Here is a 15,510-nt window from a genome sequence, read left to right on the forward strand (position 1 = left end):
TCTCCCTAAACATAAAATTACAATTACACTCACCACTTCCGAGCCGTGATCGTATAGTGGTTAGTACATTGCGTTGTGGCCGCAATAGCCCAGGTACGAATCCTGGTCACGGCAGTTAGATTCCCCTAAACGGTACAATACTTTTTTCTTCCTTTAAGGATAGAGCATTTTTCCTTAAAACTAGGAATATTCTCCCTAAACATAAAATTACAATTACACTCACCACTTCAGAGCCGTGATCGTATAGTGTTTAGCACATTGCGTTGTGGCCGCAATAACCCAGGTACGAATCCTGGTCAAGGCAGTTAGATTCCCCTCAACGGTACAATACTTTTTTCTTCCTTTAAGGATAGAGCATTTTTCCTTAAAACTAGGAATATTCTCCCTAAACATAAAATTACATTTACACTCACCACTTCTGAGCCGTGATCGTATAGAGGTTAGTACATTGCGTTGTAGCCGCAATAACCCAGGTTCGAGTCCTGGTCACGGCAGTTAGATTCCCCTAAACGGTACAATACTTTTTCCTTCCTTTAAGGATAGAGCATTTTTCCTTAAAACTAGGAATATTCTCCCTAAACAAAAAATTACAATTACACTCACCACTTCTGAGCCGTGATCGTTTAGTGGTTAGCACATTGCGTTGTGGCCGCAATAACCCAGGTTCGAATCCTGGTCACGGCAGTTAGATTCCCCTAAACGGTACAATACTTTTTTCTTCCTTTAAGGATAGAGCATTTTTCCTTAAAACTAGGAATATTCTCCCTAAACATAAAATTACAATTACACTCACCACTTCTGAGCCGTGATCGTATAGAGGTTAGTACATTGCGTTGTGGCCGCAATAACCCAGGTTCGAGTCCTGGTCACGGCAGTTAGATTCCCCTAAACGGTACAATACTTTTTTCTTCCTTTAAGGATAGAGCATTTTTCCTTAAAACTAGGAATATTCTCCCTAAACATAAAATTACAATTACACTCACCACTTCTGAGCCGTGATCGTAAAGTGGTTAGTACATTGCGTTGTGGCCTCAATAACCCAGGTTCGAATCCTGGTCACGGCAGTTAGATTCCGCTAAACGGTACAATACTTTTCTCTTCATTTAAGGATAGAGCATTTTTCCTTTAAACTAGGAATATTCTCCCTAAACATAAAATTACAATTACGCTCACCACTTCTGAGCCGTGATCGTACAGTGGTTAGTACATTGCGTTGTGGCCGTAATAACCCAGGTTCGAATCCTGGTCACGGCAGTTAGATTCCCCTAAACGGTACAATACTTTTTCTTTCCTTTAAGGATAGAGCATTTTTCCTTAAAACTAGGAATATTCTCCCTAAACATAAAATTACTATTACACTCGCCACTTCTGAGCCGTGATCGTATAGTGGTTAGTACATTGCGCTGTGGCCGCAATAACCCAGGTTCGAATCCTGGTCACGGCAGTTAGATTCCCCTAAACGGAACAATACTTTTTTCTTCCTTTAAGGACAGAGCATTTTTCCTTTAAACTAGGAATATTCTCCCTAAACATAAAATTACAATTACACTCACCACTTCTGAGCCGTGATCGTATAGTAGTTAGTACATTGCGTTGTGGCCGTAATAACCCAGGTTCGAATCCTGGTCACGGCAGTTAGATTCCCCTAAACGGTACAATACTTTTTCTTTCCTTTAAGGATAGAGCATTTTTCCTTAAAACTAGGAATATTCTCCCTAAACATAAAATTACTATTACACTCGCCACTTCTGAGCCGTGATCGTATAGTGGTTAGTACATTACGTTGTGGCCGCAATAACCCAGGTTCGAATCCTGGTCACGGCAGTTAGATTTCCCTAAACGAAACAATACTTTTTTCTTCCTTTAAGGATAGAGCATTTTTCCTTAAAACTAGGAATATTCTCCCTAAACATAAAATTACAATTACACTCACCACTTCTGAGCCGTGATCGTATAGTGGTTAGTACATTGCGTTGTGGCCGCAATAGCCCAGGTACGAATCCTGGTTACGGCAGTTAGATTCCCCTAAACGGTACAATGCTTTTTTCTTCCTTTAAGGATAGAGCATTTTTCCTTAAAACTAGAAATATTGTCCCTAAACATAAAATTACAATTACACTCACCACTTCAGAGCCGTGATCGTATAGTGTTAAGCACATTGCTTTGTGGCCGCAAAAACCCAGGTACGAATCCTGGTCAAGGCAGTTAGATACCCCTGAACGGTACAATACTTTTTTCTTCCTTTAAGGATAGAGCATTTTTCCTTAAAACTAGGAATATTCTCCCTAAAAATAAAATTACAATTACACTCACCACTTCTGAGCCGTGATCGTATAGAGGTTAGTACATTGCGTTGTGGCCGCAATAACGCAGGTTCGAATCCTGGTCACGGCAGTTAGATTCCCCTAAACGGTACAATACTTTTTTCTTCCTTTAAGGATAGAGCATTTTTCCTTAAAACTAGGAATATTCTCCCTAAACATAAAATTACAATTACACTCACCACTTCTGAGCCGTGATTGTATAGTGGTTAGTACATTGCGTTGTGGCCGCAATAACCCAGGTTCGAATCCTGGTCACGGCAGTTATATTCCCCTAAACGGTACAATACTTTTTTCTTCCTTTAAGGATAGAGCATTTTTCCTTAAAACTAGGAATATTCTCCCTAAACATAAAATTACAATTACACTCACCACTTCTGAGCCGTGATCGTATAGTGGTTAGTACATTGCGTTGTGGCCGCAATAACCCAGGTTCGAATCCTGGTCACGGCAGTTAGATTCCCCTAAACGGTACAATACTTTTTCTTTCCTTTAAGGATAGAGCATTTTTCCTTAAAACTAGGAATATTCTCCCTAAACATAAAATTACAATTACGCTCACCACTTCTGAGCCGTGATCGTATAGTGGTTAGTGCATTGCTTTGTGGCCGCAATAACCCAGGTTCGAATCCTGGTCACGGCAGTTAGATTCCCCTAAACGGTACAATACTTTTTCTTTCCTTTAAGGATAGAGCATTTTTCCTTAAAACTAGGAATATTCTCCCTAAACATAAAATTACAATTACGCTCACCACTTCTGAGCCGTGATCGTATAGTGGTTAGTACATTGCGTTGTGGCCGTAATAACCCAGGTTCGAATCCTGGTCACGGCAGTTAGATTCCCCTAAACGGTACAATACTTTTTCTTTCCTTTAAGGATAGAGCATTTTTCCTTAAAACTAGGAATATTCTCCCTAAACATAAAATTACAATTACGCTCACCACTTCTGAGCCGTGATCGTATAGTGGTTAGTACATTGCGTTGTGGCCGTAATAACCCAGGTTCGAATCCTGGTCACGGCAGTTAGATTCCCCTAAACGGTACAATACTTTTTCTTTCCTTTAAGGATAGAGCATTTTTCCTTAAAACTAGGAATATTCTCCCTAAACATAAAATTACAATTACGCTCACCACTTCTGAGCCGTGATCGTATAGTGGTTAGTGCATTGCTTTGTGGCCGCAATAACCCAGGTTCGAATCCTGGTCACGGCAGTTAGATTCCCCTAAACGGTACAATACTTTTTCTTTCCTTTAAGGATAGAGCATTTTTCCTTAAAACTAGGAATATTCTCCCTAAACATAAAATTACAATTACGCTCACCACTTCTGAGCCGTGATCGTATAGTGGTTAGTACATTGCGTTGTGGCCGTAATAACCCAGGTTCGAATCCTGGTCACGGCAGTTAGATTCCCCTAAACGGTACAATACTTTTTCTTTCCTTTAAGGATAGAGCATTTTTCCTTAAAACTAGGAATATTCTCCCTAAACATAAAATTACAATTACGCTCACCACTTCTGAGCCGTGATCGTATAGTGGTTAGTACATTGCGTTGTGGCCGTAATAACCCAGGTTCGAATCCTGGTCACGGCAGTTAGATTCCCCTAAACGGTACAATACTTTTTCTTTCCTTTAAGGATAGAGCATTTTTCCTTAAAACTAGGAATATTCTCCCTAAACAACAAATTACAATTACGCTCACCACTTCTGAGCCGTGATCGTATAGTGGTTAGTACATTGCGTTGTGGCCGCAATAACCCAGGTTCGAATCCTGGTCACGGCAGTTAGATTCCCCTAAACGGTACAATACTTTTTTCTTCCTTTAAGGATTGAGCATTTTTCCTTAAAACTAGGAATATTCTCCCTAAACATAAAATTACAATTACACTCACCACTTCCGAGCCGTGATCGTATAGTGGTTAGTACATTGCGTTGTGGCCGCAATAGCCCAGGTACGAATCCTGGTCACGGCAGTTAGATTCCCCTAAACGGTACAATACTTTTTTCTTCCTTTAAGGATAGAGCATTTTTCCTTAAAACTAGGAATATTCTCCCTAAACATAAAATTACAATTACACTCACCACTTCAGAGCCGTGATCGTATAGTGTTTAGCACATTGCGTTGTGGCCGCAATAACCCAGGTACGAATCCTGGTCAAGGCAGTTAGATTCCCCTCAACGGTACAATACTTTTTTCTTCCTTTAAGGATAGAGCATTTTTCCTTAAAACTAGGAATATTCTCCCTAAACATAAAATTACATTTACACTCACCACTTCTGAGCCGTGATCGTATAGAGGTTAGTACATTGCGTTGTAGCCGCAATAACCCAGGTTCGAGTCCTGGTCACGGCAGTTAGATTCCCCTAAACGGTACAATACTTTTTCCTTCCTTTAAGGATAGAGCATTTTTCCTTAAAACTAGGAATATTCTCCCTAAACAAAAAATTACAATTACACTCACCACTTCTGAGCCGTGATCGTTTAGTGGTTAGCACATTGCGTTGTGGCCGCAATAACCCAGGTTCGAATCCTGGTCACGGCAGTTAGATTCCCCTAAACGGTACAATACTTTTTTCTTCCTTTAAGGATAGAGCATTTTTCCTTAAAACTAGGAATATTCTCCCTAAACATAAAATTACAATTACACTCACCACTTCTGAGCCGTGATCGTATAGAGGTTAGTGCATTGCGTTGTGGCCGCAATAACCCAGGTTCGAGTCCTGGTCACGGCAGTTAGATTCCCCTAAACGGTACAATACTTTTTTCTTCCTTTAAGTATAGAGCATTTTTCCTTAAAACTAGGAATATTCTCCCTGAACATAAAATTACAATTACACTCACCACTTCAGAGCCGTGATCGTATAGTGGTTAGTACATTGCGTTGTGGCCGCAATAACCTAGATACGAATCCTGGTCACGGCAGTTAGATTCCCCTAAACGGTACAATACTTTTTTCTTCCTTTAAGGATAGAGCATTTTTCCTTAAAACTAGGAATATTCTCCCTAAACATAAAATTACAATTACACTCGCCACATCTGAGCCGCGATCGTATAGTGGTTAGTACATTGCGTTGTGGCCGATATAACCCAGGTTCGAATCCTGGTCACGGCAGTTAGATTCCCCTAAACGGTACAATACTTTTTTCTTCCTTTAAGGATAGAGCATTTTTCCTTAAAACTAGGAATATTCTCCCTAAACATAAAATTACAATTACACTCACCACTTCTGAGCCGTGATCGTATAGTGGTTAGTACATTGCGTTGTGGCTGCAATAACCCAGGTTCGAATCCTGGTCACGGCAGTTAGATTCCCCTAAACGGTACAATACTTTTTTCTTCCTTTAAGGATAGAGCATTTTTCCTTAAAACTAGGAATATTCTCCCTAAACATAAAATTACAATTACGCTCACCACTTCTGAGCCGTGATCGTATAGTGGTTAGTACATTGCGTTGTGGCCGTAATAACCCAGGTTCGAATCCTGGTCACGGCAGTTAGATTCCCCTAAACGGTACAATACTTTTTTCTTCCTTTAAGGACATAGCATTTTTCCTTAAAACTAGGAATATTCTCCCTAAACATAATATTACAATTACGCTCACCACTTCTGAGCCGTGATCGTATAGTGGTTAGTACATTGCGTTGTGGCCGCAATAACCCAGGTTCGAATCCTGGTCACGGCAGTTAGATTCCCCTAAACGGTACAATACTTTTTCTTTCCTTTAAGGATAGAGCATTTTTCCTTAAAACTAGGAATATTCTCCCTGAACATAAAATTACAATTACACTCACCACTTCAGAGCCGTGATCGTATAGTGGTTAGTACATTGCGTTGTGGCCGCAATAACCTAGATACGAATCCTGGTCACGGCAGTTAGATTCCCCTAAACGGTACAATACTTTTTTCTTCCTTTAAGGATAGAGCATTTTTCCTTAAAACTAGGAATATTCTCCCTAAACATAAAATTACAATTACACTCGCCACATCTGAGCCGCGATCGTATAGTGGTTAGTACATTGCGTTGTGGCCGATATAACCCAGGTTCGAATCCTGGTCACGGCAGTTAGATTCCCCTAAACGGTACAATACTTTTTTCTTCCTTTAAGGATAGAGCATTTTTCCTTAAAACTAGGAATATTCTCCCTAAACATAAAATTACAATTACACTCACCACTTCTGAGCCGTGATCGTATAGTGGTTAGTACATTGCGTTGTGGCTGCAATAACCCAGGTTCGAATCCTGGTCACGGCAGTTAGATTCCCCTAAACGGTACAATACTTTTTTCTTCCTTTAAGGATAGAGCATTTTTCCTTAAAACTAGGAATATTCTCCCTAAACATAAAATTACAATTACGCTCACCACTTCTGAGCCGTGATCGTATAGTGGTTAGTACATTGCGTTGTGGCCGTAATAACCCAGGTTCGAATCCTGGTCACGGCAGTTAGATTCCCCTAAACGGTACAATACTTTTTTCTTCCTTTAAGGACATAGCATTTTTCCTTAAAACTAGGAATATTCTCCCTAAACATAATATTACAATTACGCTCACCACTTCTGAGCCGTGATCGTATAGTGGTTAGTACATTGCGTTGTGGCCGCAATAACCCAGGTTCGAATCCTGGTCACGGCAGTTAGATTCCCCTAAACGGTACAATACTTTTTCTTTCCTTTAAGGATAGAGCATTTTTCCTTAAAACTAGGAATATTCTCCCTAAACATAAAATTACAATTACGCTCACCACTTCTGAGCCGTGATCGTATAGTGGTTAGTACATTGCGTTGTGGCCGTAATAACCCAGGTTCGAATCCTGGTCACGGCAGTTAGATTCCCCTAAACGGTACAATACTTTTTCTTTCCTTTAAGGATAGAGCATTTTTCCTTAAAACTAGGAATATTCTCCCTAAACATAAAATTACAATTACGCTCACCACTTCTGAGCCGTGATCGTATAGTGGTTAGTACATTGCGTTGTGGCCGTAATAACCCAGGTTCGAATCCTGGTCACGGCAGTTAGATTCCCCTAAACGGTACAATACTTTTTCTTTCCTTTAAGGATAGAGAATTTTTCCTTAAAACTAGGAATATTCTCCCTAAACATAAAATTACAATTACGCTCACCACTTCTGAGCCGTGATCGTATAGTGGTTAGTACATTGCGTTGTGGCCGTAAAAACCCAGGTTCGAATCCTGGTCACGGCAGTTAGATTCCCCTAAACGGTACAATACTTTTTCTTTCCTTTAAGGATAGAGCATTTTTCCTTAAAACTAGGAATATTCTCCCTAAACATAAAATTACAATTACACTCACCACTTCTGAGCCGTGATCGTATAGTGGTTAGTACATTGCGTTGTGGCCGCAATAACCCAGGTTCGAATCCTGGTCACGGCAGTTAGATTCCCCTAAACGGTACAATACTTTTTTCTTCCTTTAAGGATTGAGCATTTTTCCTTAAAACTAGGAATATTCTCCCTAAACATAAAATTACAATTACACTCACCACTTCCGAGCCGTGATCGTATAGTGGTTAGTACATTGCGTTGTGGCCGCAATAGCCCAGGTACGAATCCTGGTCACGGCAGTTAGATTCCCCTAAACGGTACAATACTTTTTTCTTCCTTTAAGGATAGAGCATTTTTCCTTAAAACTAGGAATATTCTCCCTAAACATAAAATTACAATTACACTCACCACTTCAGAGCCGTGATCGTATAGTGTTTAGCACATTGCGTTGTGGCCGCAATAACCCAGGTACGAATCCTGGTCAAGGCAGTTAGATTCCCCTCAACGGTACAATACTTTTTTCTTCCTTTAAGGATAGAGCATTTTTCCTTAAAACTAGGAATATTCTCCCTAAACATAAAATTACATTTACACTCACCACTTCTGAGCCGTGATCGTATAGAGGTTAGTACATTGCGTTGTAGCCGCAATAACCCAGGTTCGAGTCCTGGTCACGGCAGTTAGATTCCCCTAAACGGTACAATACTTTTTCCTTCCTTTAAGGATAGAGCATTTTTCCTTAAAACTAGGAATATTCTCCCTAAACAAAAAATTACAATTACACTCACCACTTCTGAGCCGTGATCGTTTAGTGGTTAGCACATTGCGTTGTGGCCGCAATAACCCAGGTTCGAATCCTGGTCACGGCAGTTAGATTCCCCTAAACGGTACAATACTTTTTTCTTCCTTTAAGGATAGAGCATTTTTCCTTAAAACTAGGAATATTCTCCCTAAACATAAAATTACAATTACACTCACCACTTCTGAGCCGTGATCGTATAGAGGTTAGTACATTGCGTTGTGGCCGCAATAACCCAGGTTCGAGTCCTGGTCACGGCAGTTAGATTCCCCTAAACGGTACAATACTTTTTTCTTCCTTTAAGGATAGAGCATTTTTCCTTAAAACTAGGAATATTCTCCCTAAACATAAAATTACAATTACACTCACCACTTCTGAGCCGTGATCGTAAAGTGGTTAGTACATTGCGTTGTGGCCTCAATAACCCAGGTTCGAATCCTGGTCACGGCAGTTAGATTCCGCTAAACGGTACAATACTTTTCTCTTCATTTAAGGATAGAGCATTTTTCCTTTAAACTAGGAATATTCTCCCTAAACATAAAATTACAATTACGCTCACCACTTCTGAGCCGTGATCGTACAGTGGTTAGTACATTGCGTTGTGGCCGTAATAACCCAGGTTCGAATCCTGGTCACGGCAGTTAGATTCCCCTAAACGGTACAACACTTTTTCTTTCCTTTAAGGATAGAGCATTTTTCCTTAAAACTAGGAATATTCTCCCTAAACATAAAATTACTATTACACTCGCCACTTCTGAGCCGTGATCGTATAGTGGTTAGTACATTGCGCTGTGGCCGCAATAACCCAGGTTCGAATCCTGGTCACGGCAGTTAGATTCCCCTAAACGGTACAATACTTTTTTCTTCCTTTAAGGACAGAGCATTTTTCCTTTAAACTAGGAATATTCTCCCTAAACATAAAATTACAATTACACTCACCACTTCTGAGCCGTGATCGTATAGTGGTTAGTACATTGCGTTGTGGCCGTAATAACCCAGGTTCGAATCCTGGTCACGGCAGTTAGATTCCCCTAAACGGTACAATACTTTTTCTTTCCTTTAAGGATAGAGCATTTTTCCTTAAAACTAGGAATATTCTCCCTAAACATAAAATTACTATTACACTCGCCACTTCTGAGCCGTGATCGTATAGTGGTTAGTACATTACGTTGTGGCCGCAATAACCCAGGTTCGAATCCTGGTCACGGCAGTTAGATTTCCCTAAACGAAACAATACTTTTTTCTTCCTTTAAGGATAGAGCATTTTTCCTTAAAACTAGGAATATTCTCCCTAAACATAAAATTACAATTACACTCACCACTTCTGAGCCGTGATCGTATAGTGGTTAGTACATTGCGTTGTGGCCGCAATAACCCAGGTTCGAATCCTGGTCACGGCAGTTATATTCCCCTAAACGAAACAATACTTTTTTCTTCCTTTAAGGATAGAGCATTTTCCCTTAAAACTAGGAATATTCTCCCTAAACATAAAATTACAATTACACTCACCACTTCTGAGCCGTGATCGTATAGTGGTTAGTACATTGCGTTGTGGCCGCAATAACCCAGGTTCGAATCCTGGTCACGGCAGTTAGATTCCCCTAAACGGTACAATACTTTTTTCTTCCTTTAAGGATTGAGCATTTTTCCTTAAAACTAGGAATATTCTCCCTAAACATAAAATTACAATTACACTCACCACTTCTGAGCCGTGATCGTATAGTGGTTAGTACATTGCGTTGTGGCCGCAATAGCCCAGGTACGAATCCTGGTTACGGCAGTTAGATTCCCCTAAACGGTACAATGCTTTTTTCTTCCTTTAAGGATAGAGCATTTTTCCTTAAAACTAGAAATATTGTCCCTAAACATAAAATTACAATTACACTCACCACTTCAGAGCCGTGATCGTATAGTGTTAAGCACATTGCTTTGTGGCCGCAAAAACCCAGGTACGAATCCTGGTCAAGGCAGTTAGATACCCCTGAACGGTACAATACTTTTTTCTTCCTTTAAGGATAGAGCATTTTTCCTTAAAACTAGGAATATTCTCCCTAAACATAAAATTACAATTACACTCACCACTTCTGAGCCGTGATCGTATAGAGGTTAGTACATTGCGTTGTGGCCGCAATAACGCAGGTTCGAATCCTGGTCACGGCAGTTAGATTCCCCTAAACGGTACAATACTTTTTTCTTCCTTTAAGGATAGAGCATTTTTCCTTAAAACTAGGAATATTCTCCCTAAACATAAAATTACAATTACACTCACCACTTCTGAGCCGTGATTGTATAGTGGTTAGTACATTGCGTTGTGGCCGCAATAACCCAGGTTCGAATCCTGGTCACGGCAGTTATATTCCCCTAAACGGTACAATACTTTTTTCTTCCTTTAAGGATAGAGCATTTTTCCTTAAAACTAGGAATATTCTCCCTAAACATAAAATTACAATTACACTCACCACTTCTGAGCCGTGATCGTATAGTGGTTAGTACATTGCGTTGTGGCCGCAATAACCCAGGTTCGAATCCTGGTCACGGCAGTTAGATTCCGCTAAACGGTACAATACTTTTTTCTTCATTTAAGGATAGAGCATTTTTCCTTTAAACTAGGAATATTCTCCTTAAACATAAAATTACAATTACACTCACCACTTCTGAGCCGTGATCGTATAGTGGTTAGCACATTGCGTTGCGGCTGCAATAACCCAGGTTCGAAGCCTGGTCACGGCAGTTAGATTCCCCTAAACGGTAAAATACTTTTTTCTTCCTTTAAGGATAGAGCATTTTTCCTTTAAACTAGGAATATTCTCCCTAAACATAAAATTACAATTACGCTCACCACTTCTGAGCCGTGATCGTATAGTGGTTAGTACATTGCGTTGTGGCCGCAATAGCCCAGGTTCGAAGCCTGGTCACGGCAGTTAGATTCCCCTAAACGGTACAATACTTTTTTCCTCCTTTAAGGATAGAGCATTTTTCCTTGAAACTAGGAATATTCTCCCTAAACATAAAATTACAATTACGCTCACCACTTCTGAGCCGTGATCTTATAGTGGTTAGTACATTGCGTTGTGGCCGCAATAACCCAGGTTCGAAACCTGGTCACGGCAGTTAGATTCCCCTAAACGGTACAATACTTTTTTCCTCTTTTAAGGATAGAGCATTTTTCCTTAAAACTAGGAATATTCTCCCTAAACATAAAATTACAATTACGCTCACCACTTCTGAGCCGTGATCGTATAGTGGTTAGTACATTGCGTTGTGGCCGTAATAACCCAGGTTAAAATCCTGTTCACGGCAGTTAGATTCCCCTAAACGGTACAATACTTTTTTCTTCCTTTAAGGATAGAGCATTTTTCCTTTAAACTAGGAATATTCTCCCTAAACATAAAATTACAATTACGCTCACCACTTCTGAGCCGTGATCGTATAGTGGTTAGTACATTGCGTTGTGGCCGCAATAACCCAGGTTCGGAGCCTGGTCACGGCAGTTAGATTCCCCTAAACGGTACAATACTTTTTTCTTCCTTTAAGGATAGAGCATTTTTCCTTTAAACTAGGAATATTCTCCCTAAACATAAAATTACAATTACGCTCACCACTTCTGAGCCGTGATCGTATAGTGGTTAGTACATTGCGTTGTGGCCGCAATAACCCAGGTTCGAAGCCTGGTCACGGCAGTTAGATTCCCCTAAACGGTACAATACTTTTTTCCTCCTTTAAGGATAGAGCATTTTTCCTTGAAACTAGGAATATTCTCCCTAAACATAAAATTACAATTACGCTCACCACTTCTGAGCCGTGATCGTATAGTGGTTAGTACATTGCGTTGTGGCCGTAATAACCCAGGTTAAAGTCCTGTTCACGGCAGTTAGATTCCCCTAAACGGTACAATACTTTTTCTTTCCTTTAAGGATAGAGCATTTTTCCTTAAAACTAGGAATATTCTCCCTAAACATAAAATTACAATTACACTCACCACTTCTGAGCCGTGATCGTATAGTGGTTAGTACATTGCGTTGTGGCCGCAATAACCCAGGTTCGAATCCTGGTCACGGCAGTTAGATTCCCCTAAACGGTACAATACTTTGTTCTCCCTTTAAGGATAGAGTATTTTTCCTTAAAACTAGGAATATTCTCCCTAAACATAAAATTACAATTACGCTCACCACTTCTGAGCCGTGATCGTATAGTGGTTAGTACATTGCGTTGTGGCCGCAATAACCCAGGTTCGAAGCCTGGTCACGGCAGTTAGATTCCCCTAAACGGTACAATACTTTTTTCTTCCTTTAAGGATAGAGCATTTTTCCTTTAAACTAGGAATATTCTCCCTAAACATAAAATTACAATTACGCTCACCACTTCTGAGCCGTGATCGTATAGTGGTTAGTACATTGCGTTGTGGCCGCAATAACCCAGGTTCGAAGCCTGGTCACGGCAGTTAGATTCCCCTAAACGGTACAATACTTTTTTCTTCCTTTAAGGATAGAGCATTTTTCCTTTAAACTAGGAATATTCTCCCTAAACATAAAATTACAATTACGCTCACCACTTCTGAGCCGTGATCGTATAGTGGTTAGTACATTGCGTTGTGGCCGCAATAACCCAGGTTCGAAGCCTGGTCACGGCAGTTAGATTCCCCTAAACGGTACAATACTTTTTTCCTCCTTTAAGGATAGAGCATTTTTCCTTGAAACTAGGAATATTCTCCCTAAACATAAAATTACAATTACGCTCACCACTTCTGAGCCGTGATCGTATAGTGGTTAGTACATTGCGTTGTGGCCGTAATAACCCAGGTTAAAATCCTGTTCACGGCAGTTAGATTCCCCTAAACGGTACAATACTTTTTCTTTCCTTTAAGGATAGAGCATTTTTCCTTAAAACTAGGAATATTCTCCCTAAACATAAAATTAAAATTACACTCACCAGTTCTGAGCCGTGATCGTATAGTGGTTAGTACATTGCGTTGTGGCCGCAATAACCCAGGTTCGAATCCTGGTCACGGCAGTTAGATTCCCCTAAACGGTACAATACTTTTTTCTTCCTTTAAGGATTGAGCATTTTTCCTTAAAACTAGGAATATTCTCCCTAAACATAAAATTACAATTACACTCTCCACTTCTGAGCCGTGATCGTATAGTGGTTAGTTCATTGCGTTGTGGCCGCAATAGCCCAGGTACGAATCCTGGTCACGGCAGTTAGATTCCCCTAAACGGTACAATACTTTTTTCTTCCTTTAAGGATAGAGCATTTTTCCTTAAAACTAGGAATATTCTCCCTAAATATAAAATTACAATTACACTCACCACTTCTGAGCCGTGATCGTATATTGGTTAGCACATTGCGTTGTGGCCGCAATAACCCAGGTTCGAATCCTGGTCACGGCAGTTAGATTCCCCTAAACGGTACAATACTTTTTTCTTCCTTTAAGGATAGAGCATTTTTCCTTAAAACTAGGAATATTCTCCCTAAACATAAAATTACAATTACACTCACCACTTCTGAGTCGCAATCGTATTGTGGTTAGTACATTGCGTTGTGGCCGCAATAACCCAGGTAGGAATCCTGGTCACGGCAGTTAGATTCCCCTAAACGGTACAATACTTTTTCCTTCCTTTAAGCATATAGCATTTTTCCTTAAAACTAGGAATATTCTCCCTAAACATAAAATTACAATTACACTCACCACTTCTGAGCCGTGATCGTTTAGTGGTTAGTGCATTGCGTTGCGGCCGCAATAATCCAGGTTCGAATCCTGGTCACGGCAGTTAGATTCCCCTAAACGGTACAATACTTTTTTCTTCCTTTAAGGATAGAGTATTTTTCCTTAAAACTAGGAATATTCTCCCTAAACATAAAATTACAATTACACTCACCACTTCTGAGTCGTAATCGTATTGTGGTTAGTACATTGCGTTGTGGCCGCAATAACCCAGGTAGGAATCCTGGTCACGGCAGTTAGATTCCCCTAAATGGTACAATACTTTTTCCTTCCTTTAAGGATAGAGCATTTTTCCTTAAAACTAGGAATATTCTCCCTAAACATAAAATTACAGTTACACTCACCACTTCTGAGCCGTGATCGTATAGTGATTAGAACATTGCGTTGTGGCCGCAAAAACCCAGGTTCGAATCCTGGTCAAGGCAGTTAGATTCCCCTAAACGGTGCAATACTTTTTTCTTCCTTTAAGGATAGAGCATTTTTCCTTAAAACTAGGAATACTCTCCCTAAATATAAAATTACAATTACACTCACCACTTCTGAGCCGTGATCGTATATTGGTTAGCACATTGCGTTGTGGCCGCAATAACCCAGGTTCGAATCCTGGTCACGGCAGTTAGATTCCCCTAAACGGTACAATACTTTTTTCTTTCTTTAAGGATAGAGCATTTTTCCTTAAAACTAGGAATATTCTCCCTAAACATAAAATTACATTTACACTCACCACTTCTGAGTCGTAATTGTATTGTGGTTAGTACATTGCGTTGTGGCCGCAATAACCCAGGTAGGAATCCTGGTCACGGCAGTTGGATTCCCCTAAACGGTACAATACTTTTTCCTTCCTTTAAGCATAGAGCATTTTTCCTTAAAACTAGGAATATTCTCCCTAAACATAAAATTACAATTACACTCACCACTTCTGAGCCGTGATCGTTTAGTGGTTAGTGCATTGCGATGCGGCCGCAATAATCCTGGTTCGAATCCTGGTCACGGCAGTTAGATTCCCCTAAACGGTACAATACTTTTTTCTTCCTTTAAGGATAGAGTATTTTTCCTTAAAACTAGGAATATTCTCCCTAAACATAAAATTACAATTACACTCACCACTTCTGAGTCGTAATCGTATTGTGGTTAGTACATTGCGTTGTGGCCGCAATAACCCAGGTAGGAATCCTGGTCACGGCAGTTAGATTCCCCTAAACGGTACAATACTTTTTCCTTCCTTTAAGGATAGAGCATTTTTCCTTAAAACTAGGAATATTCTCCCTAAACATAAAATTACAATTACACTCACCACTTCTGAGCCGTGATCGTAAAGTGATTAGAACATTGAGTTGTGGCCGCAAAAACCCAGGTTCGAATCCTGGTCAAGGCAGTTAGA

At 40.1% G+C, this 15,510-nt stretch overlaps 43 non-coding genes across 43 annotated transcripts; all 43 read left to right on the forward strand.

The window, feature by feature from the left end:
* Window positions 1-42: 42 nt before the first annotated feature.
* Window positions 43-114, forward strand: TRNAH-GUG (transfer RNA histidin (anticodon GUG)). Its single transcript has one exon. It is a non-coding gene; the product is annotated as a tRNA-His (tRNA).
* Window positions 115-612: 498 nt separating this feature from the next.
* TRNAH-GUG (transfer RNA histidin (anticodon GUG)) lies at window positions 613-684 on the forward strand. Its single transcript has one exon. It is a non-coding gene; the product is annotated as a tRNA-His (tRNA).
* Window positions 685-802: 118 nt separating this feature from the next.
* TRNAH-GUG (transfer RNA histidin (anticodon GUG)) lies at window positions 803-874 on the forward strand. Its single transcript has one exon. It is a non-coding gene; the product is annotated as a tRNA-His (tRNA).
* A 308-nt stretch (window positions 875-1,182) lies between these two features.
* On the forward strand, window positions 1,183-1,254 carry TRNAH-GUG (transfer RNA histidin (anticodon GUG)). The gene has a single exon. It is a non-coding gene; the product is annotated as a tRNA-His (tRNA).
* Window positions 1,255-1,372: 118 nt separating this feature from the next.
* TRNAH-GUG (transfer RNA histidin (anticodon GUG)) lies at window positions 1,373-1,444 on the forward strand. Its single transcript has one exon. It is a non-coding gene; the product is annotated as a tRNA-His (tRNA).
* Window positions 1,445-1,752: 308 nt separating this feature from the next.
* Window positions 1,753-1,824, forward strand: TRNAH-GUG (transfer RNA histidin (anticodon GUG)). The gene has a single exon. It is a non-coding gene; the product is annotated as a tRNA-His (tRNA).
* Window positions 1,825-2,512: 688 nt separating this feature from the next.
* On the forward strand, window positions 2,513-2,584 carry TRNAH-GUG (transfer RNA histidin (anticodon GUG)). The gene has a single exon. It is a non-coding gene; the product is annotated as a tRNA-His (tRNA).
* A 118-nt stretch (window positions 2,585-2,702) lies between these two features.
* TRNAH-GUG (transfer RNA histidin (anticodon GUG)) lies at window positions 2,703-2,774 on the forward strand. The gene has a single exon. It is a non-coding gene; the product is annotated as a tRNA-His (tRNA).
* A 308-nt stretch (window positions 2,775-3,082) lies between these two features.
* On the forward strand, window positions 3,083-3,154 carry TRNAH-GUG (transfer RNA histidin (anticodon GUG)). The gene has a single exon. It is a non-coding gene; the product is annotated as a tRNA-His (tRNA).
* Window positions 3,155-3,272: 118 nt separating this feature from the next.
* Window positions 3,273-3,344, forward strand: TRNAH-GUG (transfer RNA histidin (anticodon GUG)). Its single transcript has one exon. It is a non-coding gene; the product is annotated as a tRNA-His (tRNA).
* Window positions 3,345-3,652: 308 nt separating this feature from the next.
* On the forward strand, window positions 3,653-3,724 carry TRNAH-GUG (transfer RNA histidin (anticodon GUG)). Its single transcript has one exon. It is a non-coding gene; the product is annotated as a tRNA-His (tRNA).
* Window positions 3,725-3,842: 118 nt separating this feature from the next.
* TRNAH-GUG (transfer RNA histidin (anticodon GUG)) lies at window positions 3,843-3,914 on the forward strand. The gene has a single exon. It is a non-coding gene; the product is annotated as a tRNA-His (tRNA).
* A 118-nt stretch (window positions 3,915-4,032) lies between these two features.
* On the forward strand, window positions 4,033-4,104 carry TRNAH-GUG (transfer RNA histidin (anticodon GUG)). The gene has a single exon. It is a non-coding gene; the product is annotated as a tRNA-His (tRNA).
* A 118-nt stretch (window positions 4,105-4,222) lies between these two features.
* On the forward strand, window positions 4,223-4,294 carry TRNAH-GUG (transfer RNA histidin (anticodon GUG)). The gene has a single exon. It is a non-coding gene; the product is annotated as a tRNA-His (tRNA).
* A 498-nt stretch (window positions 4,295-4,792) lies between these two features.
* On the forward strand, window positions 4,793-4,864 carry TRNAH-GUG (transfer RNA histidin (anticodon GUG)). The gene has a single exon. It is a non-coding gene; the product is annotated as a tRNA-His (tRNA).
* Window positions 4,865-5,552: 688 nt separating this feature from the next.
* On the forward strand, window positions 5,553-5,624 carry TRNAH-GUG (transfer RNA histidin (anticodon GUG)). The gene has a single exon. It is a non-coding gene; the product is annotated as a tRNA-His (tRNA).
* Window positions 5,625-5,742: 118 nt separating this feature from the next.
* Window positions 5,743-5,814, forward strand: TRNAH-GUG (transfer RNA histidin (anticodon GUG)). The gene has a single exon. It is a non-coding gene; the product is annotated as a tRNA-His (tRNA).
* Window positions 5,815-5,932: 118 nt separating this feature from the next.
* TRNAH-GUG (transfer RNA histidin (anticodon GUG)) lies at window positions 5,933-6,004 on the forward strand. The gene has a single exon. It is a non-coding gene; the product is annotated as a tRNA-His (tRNA).
* A 498-nt stretch (window positions 6,005-6,502) lies between these two features.
* On the forward strand, window positions 6,503-6,574 carry TRNAH-GUG (transfer RNA histidin (anticodon GUG)). The gene has a single exon. It is a non-coding gene; the product is annotated as a tRNA-His (tRNA).
* Window positions 6,575-6,692: 118 nt separating this feature from the next.
* TRNAH-GUG (transfer RNA histidin (anticodon GUG)) lies at window positions 6,693-6,764 on the forward strand. Its single transcript has one exon. It is a non-coding gene; the product is annotated as a tRNA-His (tRNA).
* Window positions 6,765-6,882: 118 nt separating this feature from the next.
* Window positions 6,883-6,954, forward strand: TRNAH-GUG (transfer RNA histidin (anticodon GUG)). Its single transcript has one exon. It is a non-coding gene; the product is annotated as a tRNA-His (tRNA).
* A 118-nt stretch (window positions 6,955-7,072) lies between these two features.
* TRNAH-GUG (transfer RNA histidin (anticodon GUG)) lies at window positions 7,073-7,144 on the forward strand. The gene has a single exon. It is a non-coding gene; the product is annotated as a tRNA-His (tRNA).
* A 118-nt stretch (window positions 7,145-7,262) lies between these two features.
* Window positions 7,263-7,334, forward strand: TRNAH-GUG (transfer RNA histidin (anticodon GUG)). Its single transcript has one exon. It is a non-coding gene; the product is annotated as a tRNA-His (tRNA).
* A 118-nt stretch (window positions 7,335-7,452) lies between these two features.
* On the forward strand, window positions 7,453-7,524 carry TRNAH-GUG (transfer RNA histidin (anticodon GUG)). The gene has a single exon. It is a non-coding gene; the product is annotated as a tRNA-His (tRNA).
* Window positions 7,525-7,642: 118 nt separating this feature from the next.
* On the forward strand, window positions 7,643-7,714 carry TRNAH-GUG (transfer RNA histidin (anticodon GUG)). The gene has a single exon. It is a non-coding gene; the product is annotated as a tRNA-His (tRNA).
* A 118-nt stretch (window positions 7,715-7,832) lies between these two features.
* Window positions 7,833-7,904, forward strand: TRNAH-GUG (transfer RNA histidin (anticodon GUG)). Its single transcript has one exon. It is a non-coding gene; the product is annotated as a tRNA-His (tRNA).
* Window positions 7,905-8,402: 498 nt separating this feature from the next.
* Window positions 8,403-8,474, forward strand: TRNAH-GUG (transfer RNA histidin (anticodon GUG)). Its single transcript has one exon. It is a non-coding gene; the product is annotated as a tRNA-His (tRNA).
* Window positions 8,475-8,592: 118 nt separating this feature from the next.
* Window positions 8,593-8,664, forward strand: TRNAH-GUG (transfer RNA histidin (anticodon GUG)). The gene has a single exon. It is a non-coding gene; the product is annotated as a tRNA-His (tRNA).
* Window positions 8,665-8,972: 308 nt separating this feature from the next.
* On the forward strand, window positions 8,973-9,044 carry TRNAH-GUG (transfer RNA histidin (anticodon GUG)). The gene has a single exon. It is a non-coding gene; the product is annotated as a tRNA-His (tRNA).
* Window positions 9,045-9,162: 118 nt separating this feature from the next.
* Window positions 9,163-9,234, forward strand: TRNAH-GUG (transfer RNA histidin (anticodon GUG)). Its single transcript has one exon. It is a non-coding gene; the product is annotated as a tRNA-His (tRNA).
* A 118-nt stretch (window positions 9,235-9,352) lies between these two features.
* TRNAH-GUG (transfer RNA histidin (anticodon GUG)) lies at window positions 9,353-9,424 on the forward strand. The gene has a single exon. It is a non-coding gene; the product is annotated as a tRNA-His (tRNA).
* A 118-nt stretch (window positions 9,425-9,542) lies between these two features.
* TRNAH-GUG (transfer RNA histidin (anticodon GUG)) lies at window positions 9,543-9,614 on the forward strand. Its single transcript has one exon. It is a non-coding gene; the product is annotated as a tRNA-His (tRNA).
* A 118-nt stretch (window positions 9,615-9,732) lies between these two features.
* TRNAH-GUG (transfer RNA histidin (anticodon GUG)) lies at window positions 9,733-9,804 on the forward strand. Its single transcript has one exon. It is a non-coding gene; the product is annotated as a tRNA-His (tRNA).
* Window positions 9,805-9,922: 118 nt separating this feature from the next.
* Window positions 9,923-9,994, forward strand: TRNAH-GUG (transfer RNA histidin (anticodon GUG)). The gene has a single exon. It is a non-coding gene; the product is annotated as a tRNA-His (tRNA).
* Window positions 9,995-10,682: 688 nt separating this feature from the next.
* TRNAH-GUG (transfer RNA histidin (anticodon GUG)) lies at window positions 10,683-10,754 on the forward strand. The gene has a single exon. It is a non-coding gene; the product is annotated as a tRNA-His (tRNA).
* A 118-nt stretch (window positions 10,755-10,872) lies between these two features.
* TRNAH-GUG (transfer RNA histidin (anticodon GUG)) lies at window positions 10,873-10,944 on the forward strand. The gene has a single exon. It is a non-coding gene; the product is annotated as a tRNA-His (tRNA).
* Window positions 10,945-11,252: 308 nt separating this feature from the next.
* On the forward strand, window positions 11,253-11,324 carry TRNAH-GUG (transfer RNA histidin (anticodon GUG)). The gene has a single exon. It is a non-coding gene; the product is annotated as a tRNA-His (tRNA).
* A 688-nt stretch (window positions 11,325-12,012) lies between these two features.
* Window positions 12,013-12,084, forward strand: TRNAH-GUG (transfer RNA histidin (anticodon GUG)). Its single transcript has one exon. It is a non-coding gene; the product is annotated as a tRNA-His (tRNA).
* A 308-nt stretch (window positions 12,085-12,392) lies between these two features.
* Window positions 12,393-12,464, forward strand: TRNAH-GUG (transfer RNA histidin (anticodon GUG)). Its single transcript has one exon. It is a non-coding gene; the product is annotated as a tRNA-His (tRNA).
* A 118-nt stretch (window positions 12,465-12,582) lies between these two features.
* On the forward strand, window positions 12,583-12,654 carry TRNAH-GUG (transfer RNA histidin (anticodon GUG)). The gene has a single exon. It is a non-coding gene; the product is annotated as a tRNA-His (tRNA).
* A 118-nt stretch (window positions 12,655-12,772) lies between these two features.
* On the forward strand, window positions 12,773-12,844 carry TRNAH-GUG (transfer RNA histidin (anticodon GUG)). Its single transcript has one exon. It is a non-coding gene; the product is annotated as a tRNA-His (tRNA).
* Window positions 12,845-12,962: 118 nt separating this feature from the next.
* TRNAH-GUG (transfer RNA histidin (anticodon GUG)) lies at window positions 12,963-13,034 on the forward strand. The gene has a single exon. It is a non-coding gene; the product is annotated as a tRNA-His (tRNA).
* A 308-nt stretch (window positions 13,035-13,342) lies between these two features.
* On the forward strand, window positions 13,343-13,414 carry TRNAH-GUG (transfer RNA histidin (anticodon GUG)). Its single transcript has one exon. It is a non-coding gene; the product is annotated as a tRNA-His (tRNA).
* Window positions 13,415-15,510: the final 2,096 nt, after the last annotated feature.

This window comes from Parasteatoda tepidariorum, chromosome 4 (genome assembly GCF_982258835.1).
Source record: "Parasteatoda tepidariorum strain Cologne lab strain chromosome 4, Ptep-v5.0, whole genome shotgun sequence".
In the NCBI taxonomy this organism is placed as follows: domain Eukaryota; kingdom Metazoa; phylum Arthropoda; class Arachnida; order Araneae; family Theridiidae; genus Parasteatoda; species Parasteatoda tepidariorum.